The sequence below is a fragment of the Chlorocebus sabaeus genome, chromosome 6 (genome assembly GCF_047675955.1).
Source record: "Chlorocebus sabaeus isolate Y175 chromosome 6, mChlSab1.0.hap1, whole genome shotgun sequence".
In the NCBI taxonomy this organism is placed as follows: Eukaryota; Metazoa; Chordata; class Mammalia; order Primates; family Cercopithecidae; genus Chlorocebus; species Chlorocebus sabaeus.
In genome coordinates, this window is record NC_132909.1 from 47,906,266 (window position 1) to 47,918,044 (window position 11,779).

Below are 11,779 nucleotides of genomic sequence, written 5' to 3' on the forward strand. Positions count from 1 at the left end.
CGTGGATATATTTCGTAGTGTTGAAGACTGGGCTTTTAGTGCATCCATCACCCAGATAGTGTACATTGTGGCCAATAGGTAGTACTGTATCCCTCACCCTCTTCTCACCCTCCCACCTGTGGGAGCCTCCGATGTCTGTTTTCCACTCTGCTTGTCCATGTGTACCCATGGTTTAGCTTCCGCTTAGAAGTGAGAACATGAGTTTTTTTGACTTTCTATTTCTCGGCCATTTCACTTAGGATAATGGTCTCTAGTTCCATCCATGTTGCTGCGGAAGACATGATTTCACTGTTTTTTATGGCTAAGTATTCCACGGCATATATATGTGATATGTATCTGCTATATATACAGCACATGCATGTGACATATAAGCTATACATATGCTATCTAGATAGGATATCTATGTGATATATGTGTTATCTAGATAGCATATATGTGATATTTATGGATATCTAGATATCTATGTGATATATATGCTATTTAGATAGCATATCTATATGATATATATACTATACATAGGGCATATGTATTTGGTATAGATATGCTGTATATATGCTGTCTAGATAGCATATCTATGTGATATATATGCTCTCTAGATATCATATATGTGATATATGTAGACATCTATGTGATATATATGATATTTGGATAGTATATCTATGTGACAGACATGCTATATATAGGGCATTTGTATTGATATATATATATGCTATCTAGACAGCATATCTATGTGATATATATGCTCTCTAGATAGCATATCTATGTGATCTCTCTAGATAGCATATATAATATATATAAATTTAATATAAGATATACATAAATATAATATATACAAAAATATAAATATATAAGATATATAAATATATAATATATAAATATATATGATATATAATTATATAATATATAAATATATATAAGATACAATATATTTTATAAATTATATATAATATATATTTATTATAATATATATTATATAAAATATATATTGTATATTAATTATATAATATATAAAATATACAATATATATTTTATATAATATATAATATATATTATAAATATATATTATATAAAACATATATTTATGTTATATTTTGTAAATAACATAAATATATATTTTATTTATAAAAAATTATATTTATAAAATATATATAACATAAATAAAATATAACATAAATACATATAACATATAAATAAAATATATATAACATATAAATAAATATAATATAAATATATATAATATATATATTATATATTATATATTATATATTACATTAATATATATAATATTACATATTATATATATTATAAATATATATATATAGACACCACTTGTATCTAGTTCTAAAACACTTCACCAACCCCCAAATAAAATCTCATCCCCACGAGCGCTCACTCTCATTCCCCTGTCCCCTCGGTTCCTGGTAACCACTCATCTGCTCCCTGTCTCTATAGATTTGCCTGTTCTGGACATTTCATGTCAATGGAATCTCACACTATATGGCCTTTTGTATCTGGCTTCTCTCACTCAGCATCGTGGTTTCAAGATTTGTCCATGTTGTAGCATGGATCAGTGCTTCCTTCCTTTTCATGGCTGAATCATATTCCATTGCATTTATATATCATAACTTTGTTTATCCATCTGACCAGTGATGGACATTTGTTTTTCACTTGTGAGCTTCATGAGGGCATTGATTTTGCCTCTCTTATTTACCATTGTATTCCACCACCGAGCACCCAGCACAGATAGTGGCTCATGACAAGCACTCAGTAAGTATTTATTAGATGAATATATAAGTGGAAGAATCAATAAATGTTTTATTTTTATTTTATTTTATTTTTTCAGACAGGGTCACACTCTGTCACCCAGGCTGGAGTGCAGTAGCAAGATCATGGCTCACTGCAGCCTCAACCTCCTGGACTCAAGGGATCCTCCCACTCTCAGCCTCCCGAATAGCTAGCATGTGCCACCATGCACGGCTTAGTTTTTAATTTTTTCTTTTTTTTTTTTTTTGTAGAGACAGAGTCTTGCTATGTTTCCCTGACTGGTCTTGAACTCCTGAGCTTAAGCAATTCTCCTGCCTCGGCCTACCAGTGTGCTGGGATTACAGGCATGAGCCACCGTGCCTGTCCAAATACTTTCATATTGAGTGAATGAGAGGTGCGACCATCAAGAAAGAATGAATGACCCTGGGTTTGTAACCAAGGCATCATTCAGTAATGGGGTGGGGAGAATAAGATGGGCAACCAGCGACTCCCACACCAGCCATTCTGGAGACCCACCATTATGTTCTTTAGGGCCACTAGCAAGAGATGGGGCCAGATAACATTTGGTGATGGAGGCTTGGGAATATGGGGTTAGCACAGTCATTTGCTGCTTGGACCAGTGGTATCTGGTTCAACAAATTTTCATGAGCATCAGGAGAGTATTATGGTCTGTATTCTGGATCCAGATGAGCTAGGATTCAAATTATGATTCTGCCACTTACTGTCCACGTGACCTCGAGCAATTTACGTAACATCTCTGTACCTGCGTTGCCCCATCTGTCAACTCAGATAATAGGATTGTGCCATGGAGACAATGAGCTGATATGAATGAAGTGCTTAGCACCTCGGCTGACACCTAGTAAGCATTATGTAAGTGTTTACTTTTTACTTTTATTAATGGAATGAACCCACGAATGAGCTATTTCAAAACCAGAAGCGGTCCAGAGAGGGTTTCACAAAGACCCTGGGAGACACCTCACGTGAGATGCCCTTCTGCACACAGCCATCTACCTTTGCTTTGTTCGTGAAGTACTTCCACCTTCCCAACCAGGGGATCTCATCTGGGTAGGCTTGCTGCCTGGTGTATGAAGCACCTCTATTGGGCAGAACTTGTACCAAGCTACCTGAGACACACTTAGGAAGCTTTCTCATGCCAGATCTATATGTGAGGATTTTGGCTTCCACATGACTCTATGGTGAAATGCGTTAGGGCTATGGAAGTGGGTGCAGACTGTTACATTCTGGCTTTTTATTAGTCCAACACACTGACACCAACGTGCTGCTAGTATACGATACTATTATCTAAGGATTGAAATTGGTGCAGACCATTGCTTAATCGGGCCAACTTCTCATTTCCATCTCCCAACCCCAGCTTCTGTTCTCTATATCAACTTCCAGAACCTCACTGCTAGCTCCTGGCTTTGATGACCCATTTGGGACACTTCTCTAGCCTGATGTGTATTTGAAAAACAGGTGAGTTATCTGCTTTTTTATTTTTATTTTTTTGAGATAGAGTTTCACTCTTGTTGCCTAGGCTAGAGTGCAGTGGTGCAATCTCGGCTCACTGCAACCTCTGCCTCCTGGGTTCAAGTGATTCTCCTACCTCAGCCTTCTGAGTAGCTGGGATTACAGATGCCCACCACCACGTCCCACTAATTCTTTGTATTTTTAGTAGAGATGGGGTTTCACCATGTTGGCCAGGCTGTTCTCGAACTCCTGACCTCAGATGATCCGCCCAACTCAACCTCCCAAAGTGCTGGGATTATAGGCATGTGTCACCGTGCTCTGCTTTTTTCTTTCTTTTTTCCTCTTTTTTTTTTTGACAGGGTCTTGCTTTGTTATCCAGGGTGGAGTACAGTGGCACCATCATGGCTTACTGCAACCTTGAACTCCTGGGCTTAAACAATCCTCCTGCCTCAGCCTCCTGGGTAGCTGGCACTACAGGCATGTGCTACCATGCCTGGCTAATTTAAAAAATTTTTTGTAGAGACAAGATCTTGCTACGTTGCCCAGGCTAGTCTTAAACACCTGGGCTCAGACAATCCTCCTGCCTTGGCCTGCCAAAGCTCTGGGGTTTCAGATGTGAGCAACTGCGCCTGGACTGTCTGGAAGGAACCATTCATTACTGGGCTGGGATTAGCTCTCAGTTTCCAGGTGATTCACCTACGTGGGTCTGAACAGAAACAATGATGTTCAAAAAATCCTACAGAAACATTATGTACATAAGCCCGAGGACTGGGAAAATTTTTCACTACTCTTCAAGCCTAAATACCTCTCTTAAACTAACAAATAAGCTATGAAAGCAATGTATGCACATTGTATAAAATGTATAAAATATGGGAAAACATAATGAAATGAATAAGAATCTTTTTTTTTCTTCCTGGAGACAGAGTCTCACTCTGTCACCCAGGCTGAAATGAAGTGGCACAATCTTGGCTCACTAAAGTCTCCAACTCCTGCTCTCAAGAGATCCTCTTGCCTCAGCCTCCTGAGTAGCTGGAACTACAGGTGCATGTCATCACACCTGACTAATTTTTTTTTTTTTTTTTTTTTTTTTTTTTTTCATAGAGATGAAGTTTTGCTGTGTTGCCCAGGCTGGGTCTTGAACTCCTGACTTCAAGCCAGGGAATACAGGCGTGAGCTACTGCACCTGGCCCTCAACTTCTTTGCCCTTATTCACCAGAGTTGGGTCTCTATGGAACACCTTATTTTTTATTGTACTATCCAGAGATACCTATTCTGAACTTGCTCTTGATTTCACTCTAACCTTTTCCACATTCATTCCCCCACCATGCCTCCATGTGTGTGTGTGTGTGCATGTACACAATTATAGTTATACATATTTCCCTCCTTCCAGTATGCTAAAGCCCAAATACTTCTAACTCAGGCCAATAGGGAGTTATATTTCTTTGTGAAATTAGCTCTCTGATTTTTATTTATTTTATTTATGTATTATTATTATTTTTTTAGAGACAGTCTCGCTCTGTTGCTCAGGCTGGAGTGCAGTGGCGTGATCTTGGCTCACTGCAACCTCCTCCTGCTGGGTTCAAGCGATTCTCCTGCCTCAGCCTCCTGAGTAGCTGGGCGCCACCACGCCCAGCTAATTTTTCGTATTTTAGTAGAGATGGAGTTTCACCGTGCTGCCCAGGTTGGTCTCAAACTCCTGAGCTCAGGCCATCCGCCTGCCTTGGCCTCCCAAAGTGCTAGGATTACAGGCATGAACCGCTGCACCTGGCAACTCTCTTGATTTTTATAATAAAGAACACTTTCCAGAAATTCGTTTTTGCAACCATCCTTGCTGGGGCCACCTGTTCAATATACTGATTCATGCAATGTAGGGAGCAGAATTCTGCTTTTGGGTGAAATTGAGTGAAATTGCAGAATGGATGAAGAAGGAGAACCTTCTAAAACTTCTAGCCTTTTTTCTTTTTCTTTCTTTTTTCTTTTTTTTTGTTTTTGGCATTACATGGAGATGCCCTTCGCTGTGAAATCTTGTTAGGTAATTATCAGAGACCCCTTTTTAGGTTCCCCGATGTCTTCCCTTCTGGGACACCAGATTCTACTTTTAGTAGGTGCCCCTCTTTCTCTTGGAGATAATCACATCAATTGGTCTCTCATTCCAGGGGGATATGACCTAGAATCTGTTTTGTCTTTGAGAAATGAGGTCGCTTTTCTGGTGGAGGTGTCAGGAGACAGTGGGAAGCCCCAGGCTGGGAGAGGAGGTGCTTCCTGGTTCTTCCCTGTCACCTCCTGCAAAGGCAGTGACCCTGCTGGTCAGTGAGTGACAAGGACCTGTGTCTATGGCTGTACCCTCGATCAATCCCTTAAAATGGCTCAGGCAGGCCAGGCATGGTGGCTTATGCCTATAATCCCAGCACTTTGGGAGGCCGAGGTAGGCGGATCACTTGAGGCCAGGAGTTCGAGACCAGCCTTGCCAATATTGTGAAACCCCATCTCTACAAGAATGCAAAACTTAGCTGGGAGTGGTGGCACATGCCTGTAATCCCAGCTACTCAAGAGGCTGAGGCATGAGAATTGCTTGAACCCGGGGGGCAGAAGTTGCCATGAGCTGAGATTTTGTCACCGTGCTCTAGCCTGGGCAAGACAGAGGCTCTATTACAAAAAACAAAACAACAACAACAACAACAACAACACCCCACCAAAAACAAAAAGACAAAAACCAAAAACACAAACCAAAAACAAACGAACAAACAAAAATAATGGCTCAGGCATCCATCATCAATGTCTTCCTGCAATGGACAAATTCCATAGTTTCTTTTCCATCCTGCTCAACTTGACCTCCTGGGAGCTTTGAAATTGTCAGCCCCCTGTGACTTGAATCCCCTCCCCTGTGCTCTTTCACATGTTTCCTTTTTCACCTCTACTCTGTGTTCTTTACTATCCGGTTGTCCGCCATCCACCCCTCAAAAATGGTGGGTTTCTTTTTCAGCTGGGTTAGGCATCTTTAGATGGTCCTGAATGGTCCCCACCTCCTGATCTTCATGTCCTGTGTAATCCCTTGAGTGTGGGCTGGACCTGGTGACTCACTTGTAACCAAAAGGCTATGGCAAACGTGATAGATGCCGCTTCTGAGATTAGGTTACAAAGTGATCATGGCTTCTGTTCTGCTCTCTCTTGCTTGTACTTTCACTTGCTCACTCTAAAGAAATCCAAGTCAGGCATGGTGGCTTATGCCTACAATCCCAGCACATTGGGAGGCTGAGGTAGGAGGATTGCTTGAAGCCAGGAGTTTGAGGCTAGCCTGGGCAACATAGCAAGACCCTGTTTCTTAAAAAAACAACAAACAAACAAAACAAAACAAAAAACTGGGTGTGGTGGTGCATATCTGGAATCTGAGCTACTCAAGAGGCTGGGGTGGGAGGATTGCTTGAGCCCAGGAGTTGGAGGCTGCAGTGAGCTATGATTGCACCACTGCACTCCAGCCTGGGTAACAGAGCAAGATCCTGTCTCAAAACAAAACAAAACAAAAATAAAATAAAATAAGAGAAATAGCGTGTACATCAAGCTTTCATTCTCCATTCACTTCTCATTCCTCACTTTTTCCTTGGAAAATCTTTTTCACATTAGTGAATTTGGGTATTAATAGTTAGGTTAGGCCCAGGTGTGGTGGCTCACACCTGTAATCCCAGCACTTTGGGAGACTGAGGCAGGTGAATTGCTTAAGCCCAGGAGTTTGAGACCAACCTCGGCAACATGATAAACCCTGGCTCTACACAAAATAGAAAAATTAGCCGGGGATTACGGTGTGTGCCTGTGGTTCCAGCTACTCTGGAGGCTGAAGAAGGAGAATCACCTGAGCCAAGGGAGGTCGAGGCTGCAATGAGCCCTGATTGTGCCACTGTACTCCAGCCTGGGTGACAGAGTGAGACCCTGTCTCAAGAAAATACAAAGGTTAGGAAGACTGTGGCTTTACAACCCATGGGTAGGTTCAATGAAGTGAGCCTCAAGTTTAGAATGGCATCCAAGTTCCTTACCATAATCTGCAGAATTCCAGTTTCTTACCATCTGGTCCCATCCCACCTTTCCTTCCGTCTCCCACATCTCTGTCCAAAGAGATGAAAGTATCAGTCATGATGTGCTCACCATCTGTGTTTAATCTCATAGTCTTTGCATTTGTTTTTCCTCTCTCTGAAATGTTCTTTCTCCTCTGAAATGTTCTTACTCTGCATTTTTATATGGCTTACTCCCTTTCTTGTTTTGGGTCTCTGCTCAAATATTATCTCTTAAAGAAATCTTCTTTGACTACTTGGTTTGAGGTCTCACACCACCGGGCTATGCTCCAGCCCTCCTCCCCTCACAGCTGTTGTCAGTTTGTAATTATTTTGCTTCCCTCTCTAGAATGTCAGCTACTTGGTGGGTATCTCATTTGTCTTAGTTATTACTGAATCTACAGTTCCCAGCCCGGTTCCTGGATCAAAGTAGACCCTTAATATTTGTTTGTTGAATGACATAGTGATGACTGCTCTGCCATGCTAAAACATACTCCTTGTGCATGGACCAACCAAGGACTTTCTTCTGCTTCTGCTATGAACATTCCTGTTCTAGCTGTTCAACCTTCAAACATCTTTTCTGTTTGTGGGATAACCCAAATTAGGTGTGAAGAAGAACTGATGAAAGACCTTATCTACTGTTATGGGTTGAACTGTGCCTCTCAAAAAAGGTATGTTGGAGTTCTCCCCGTGGTACATGTGGATGTGATGTTATTTGGAATTAGGGTCGTTGCAGATGTAATTAAGGTAAGGTGGTACTAGAGTAGGGTGGATCCTACTGCTGTCCTTATGACAAGTTAGCCCTGTATATAAGAGAACAGAGATTCATGGGGATAATTCTGTGTGAAAACGTAATGATCAACAAAGGAAATGGCATCAGTATGTCAAGGAGATATCTGCACTCCCCATGTTTATTGCAGCACTGTTCACAGTAGCCAAGATATGGAATGAACCTGAGTCCATCTGGTTGGATAAAGCAAATGTGGCACATACACACAACAGAATACTATTTAGCCATTAGAAAGAAGGAAATCCTGTCATTTGCAACAACCTGGATGAAGCTGGAGGACATTAGGCTAAATGAAATAACCCAGGCACAAAGACAAATACTGCATCTTGTCACTTATATGTGGAAGGTAAAAAAGTCAAACTCGTGGAAACAGAATAAAATGGTGGTTGCCAGAGGCTAGGATTGTGGGCAGTTGGGGAGATGTTGGTCAGAAGACACAAAATTTCAGTTAGAAGGGAGGAGTAAGTTCAACAGATCTATTATACATCGTGGCAACTATAGTTAATAATAATATATTGCAGAGAGATATGCCTCAACTTATGATAAGGTTACATCTTGATAAACCCATCATAAATTGAAAATATTGTAAGTCAAAATGCATTTAATAAGTATAACCTACTGACCAGCATAGCTTAGTCTCATCTGCCTTAAACATGCTCAGAACACTTACATTAGCCTACAGTTGGGCAAAATCATCTAGCACAAAACCTATTTTATAATAAAATGTTGACTATCTCATGTAATTTATTGACTATTGTATTGAAGGTGAAAACAAGAATGATTGTGTGGCCACTCAAAGGATGGTTTCTACTTTGCACCATTGTAGAGTCAAAAAAAAATCACATGTTGAACCATTGGAAGTTGGAGACTGTATTTGAAAATTGCTGAAAGAGATTTGCAGTGTTCTCACCACAAAAAAATAGTTAGCCTGTGAGATAATGCATGTAAACCGAAAAGTATCTCAGATGAGTCTCAATCAGTTTAGAAGTTTATTTTGCCAAGGTTATTGACATGCCTGTGATACAGGAGAGGTCCTGATGACATGTGCCCAGGGTCTTTGGGATACAACCTGGTTTTATACATTTTAGGCAGAGACGAGACATCAATCAATACATGTTAGGTGTACATTGGTTCGATCCAGAAAGGTGGGACAACTTGAGGTGGGGAGGAGTTGGGGGGGCTTCCAAGTCATAGGTGGATTCAAAGATTTTCCAACTGGCAATTGATTGAAAAAGTTTATATAAAGATATGGAATCCATAGAAGAGAGTGTCTGGGTTAAAATAAGGGGTTGTGGAGACCAAGGTTCTTATTTTGCAGATGAAGCCACCAGGTAGCAGGCTTCAGAGAGAGTAGATTATAAATGTTTCTTATCAGACTTACAAAGTTTCCAGACCCAGTTAATTCTCTCCTGGATCAGGGAGAAGACCTGGAAAGGAGAAGGATGCTCTAAAGAGTGTAGATTTTCCCTACAAGAGACAGCTTTGCAGGGCCATTTCAAAATATGCCATAGAAATATATTTTAGAGTAAAATACCTCAATTTCTTTCAGGACCTGCAATCTGTCATGTGATGCTATACTAAAGTAATTTGGAATTTGGTGTCTTATTGCTACAAAAAGTCTTAAGATCTCTGTTTTTTCTTTTCTTTCTTTTTTTTTGTCTCTTTGTTTGTTTTTTGAGACAGAGTCTCACTCTGTTGCCCAGGCTGGATTACAGTGGCATGATCTTGGTTCACTTGGTTCACTTGGATCTCTGCCTTCTGGATTCTAGTGATTCTCTTGCCTCAGCCACCTGAATAGCTGGGACTACAGGCATGTACTACAATGACCAGCTAATTTTTGTATTTTTAGTAGATACAGGGTTTCACCATGTTGGCCAGGCTGGTCTTGAACTCCTGACCTCAAGTGATCTGCCCACCTCGGCCTCCCAAAGTGCCTGGATTACAGGTGTGAGCCACCACACCTGGCCAAGATCTCTGTTTTAATGTTAATGCTGGCCAGCTATGCCTGAATTCCAAATGGAGGAGGGCATAATGAGGCATGTCTGATTCCATCTTCCCATCATGGCCTGAACTACTCTTTCAGGTTAACTTTGGAATGCCCTTGGCCAAGAGGAGTCCATTCAGATAGTTGGTAGGGCATAGAATTTTATTTTTAGTTTCCATGCATATGTTAATAGCTTGATTTAGTCATTCCATAATGCATACACACATAGACACACAGACACATACACACACACACATGCAAACATCATATTGTACATCATAAATATATGCAATTTTTACTTGTCAATTCAAAAAAAGACATGAAGATTGGAGTGGAGGATATACAAGCCAAGAAATGCCCAGGATTCTTGGCAACTGTGGGAAACTAGAATGAGGCAAGGAAAGATTCTCCTCCAGAGGTTTGGAAGGAGCACAGCCCCACCAACACCTTGATTGCAGACTTCTGCCTTCCAAGACTGTGTGAGAATAAATTCCTGTTGCTTTCAACCAGACAGTTTACAGTGATTTGTGATGGCAGGCCTAGGAAACTAATATAATGGCTTCTGCTGCATTAGCTGAGGGTCCCTGGCCTATTCCTGGCCTGTCTTTATGTGGCATTGCCTATCACAGACAGGAGCACCGGGGAAGCATCTCAAATAGCAGAGTAAGAGAGAAGCAGTCACTTGCTCTCTTGGCTGCCTGAAGCTCATCTTCTAATTTCCTGGTTTCCCACCGTAATCTGCCCCAATGCTGCCATTTTCTGGGGATTCCTTTAAGCGATGAACCCCAAATATCTGAGACAAGTCTTAGTCCATTTAGGAAGTTTATTTTGCCAAAGTTAAAAATGAGTGCCTGTGACACATCCTCAGGAGGTCCTGATGACATGTGATCAAGGTGGTCTGGGCACAGCTTGGTTTTTTACATGTTAGAGAGACATGAGACATCAGTAAATATATGTAAGAAGTACATTGGTTCCACCCAGAAAGGTGGAACAACTCAAAGCGGGGAGGAGGATTCCAGGTCATAGGTAAGAGACAAATGGTTGCATTCTTTTGAGTTTCTGATTCGCCTTTCCAAAGGAGGCACGCAGATATGCATTTATCTCAGCGAGCAGAGGGATGACTGAGTTCTGTCTGTCCTTTGCCTGCGAGGAAATTCCTTGTGAGGGAGAGATGTACCTCTTTTATCTTAGTAGCTATCTTTTTTAGGAATAGAATTGGAGGCATGTTTGTCCTAAGTAGTTCCCAGCTTGACTTTTCCCTTTGGCTTAGTGATTTCTGGGTCCCAACATTTATTTTCCTTTCACACCCCACCAGATTCTCCAAGACAGGGAGCCCATTGATACCCACAAAAATCCACCTCCTGGGGTGCAGAGCAAGTTGGAGGGCAGCATCCTTTCTACCTCCTGGAGAAGGATGGAGGGTAGACTTGGGGGCCCACTAGAAAATCTTTTCTAATGGCTTGATTGATTGATTGGTCGAGTGACTTGATAAATATTTACTGAGCATCTGCTCTGTGTCAGGCACCAGGCTCAGAGCCAGGAGAGGAGAGCAGTTAAGATGAAGTTTCTCTTCTCTCCTAGAGCTTGTCATTTAGTGGGAAAAATGAAAAACTAAAATAAACCATCAAGATCATGTCAGATAGAAGTAACGGCTTAAGGTACAATGAAAGGAAGAAGAAGAAGGAGAAGGAGAAAGAGAGGAAGAAAGAAGATGAGGAAGAAGAAGAAGGA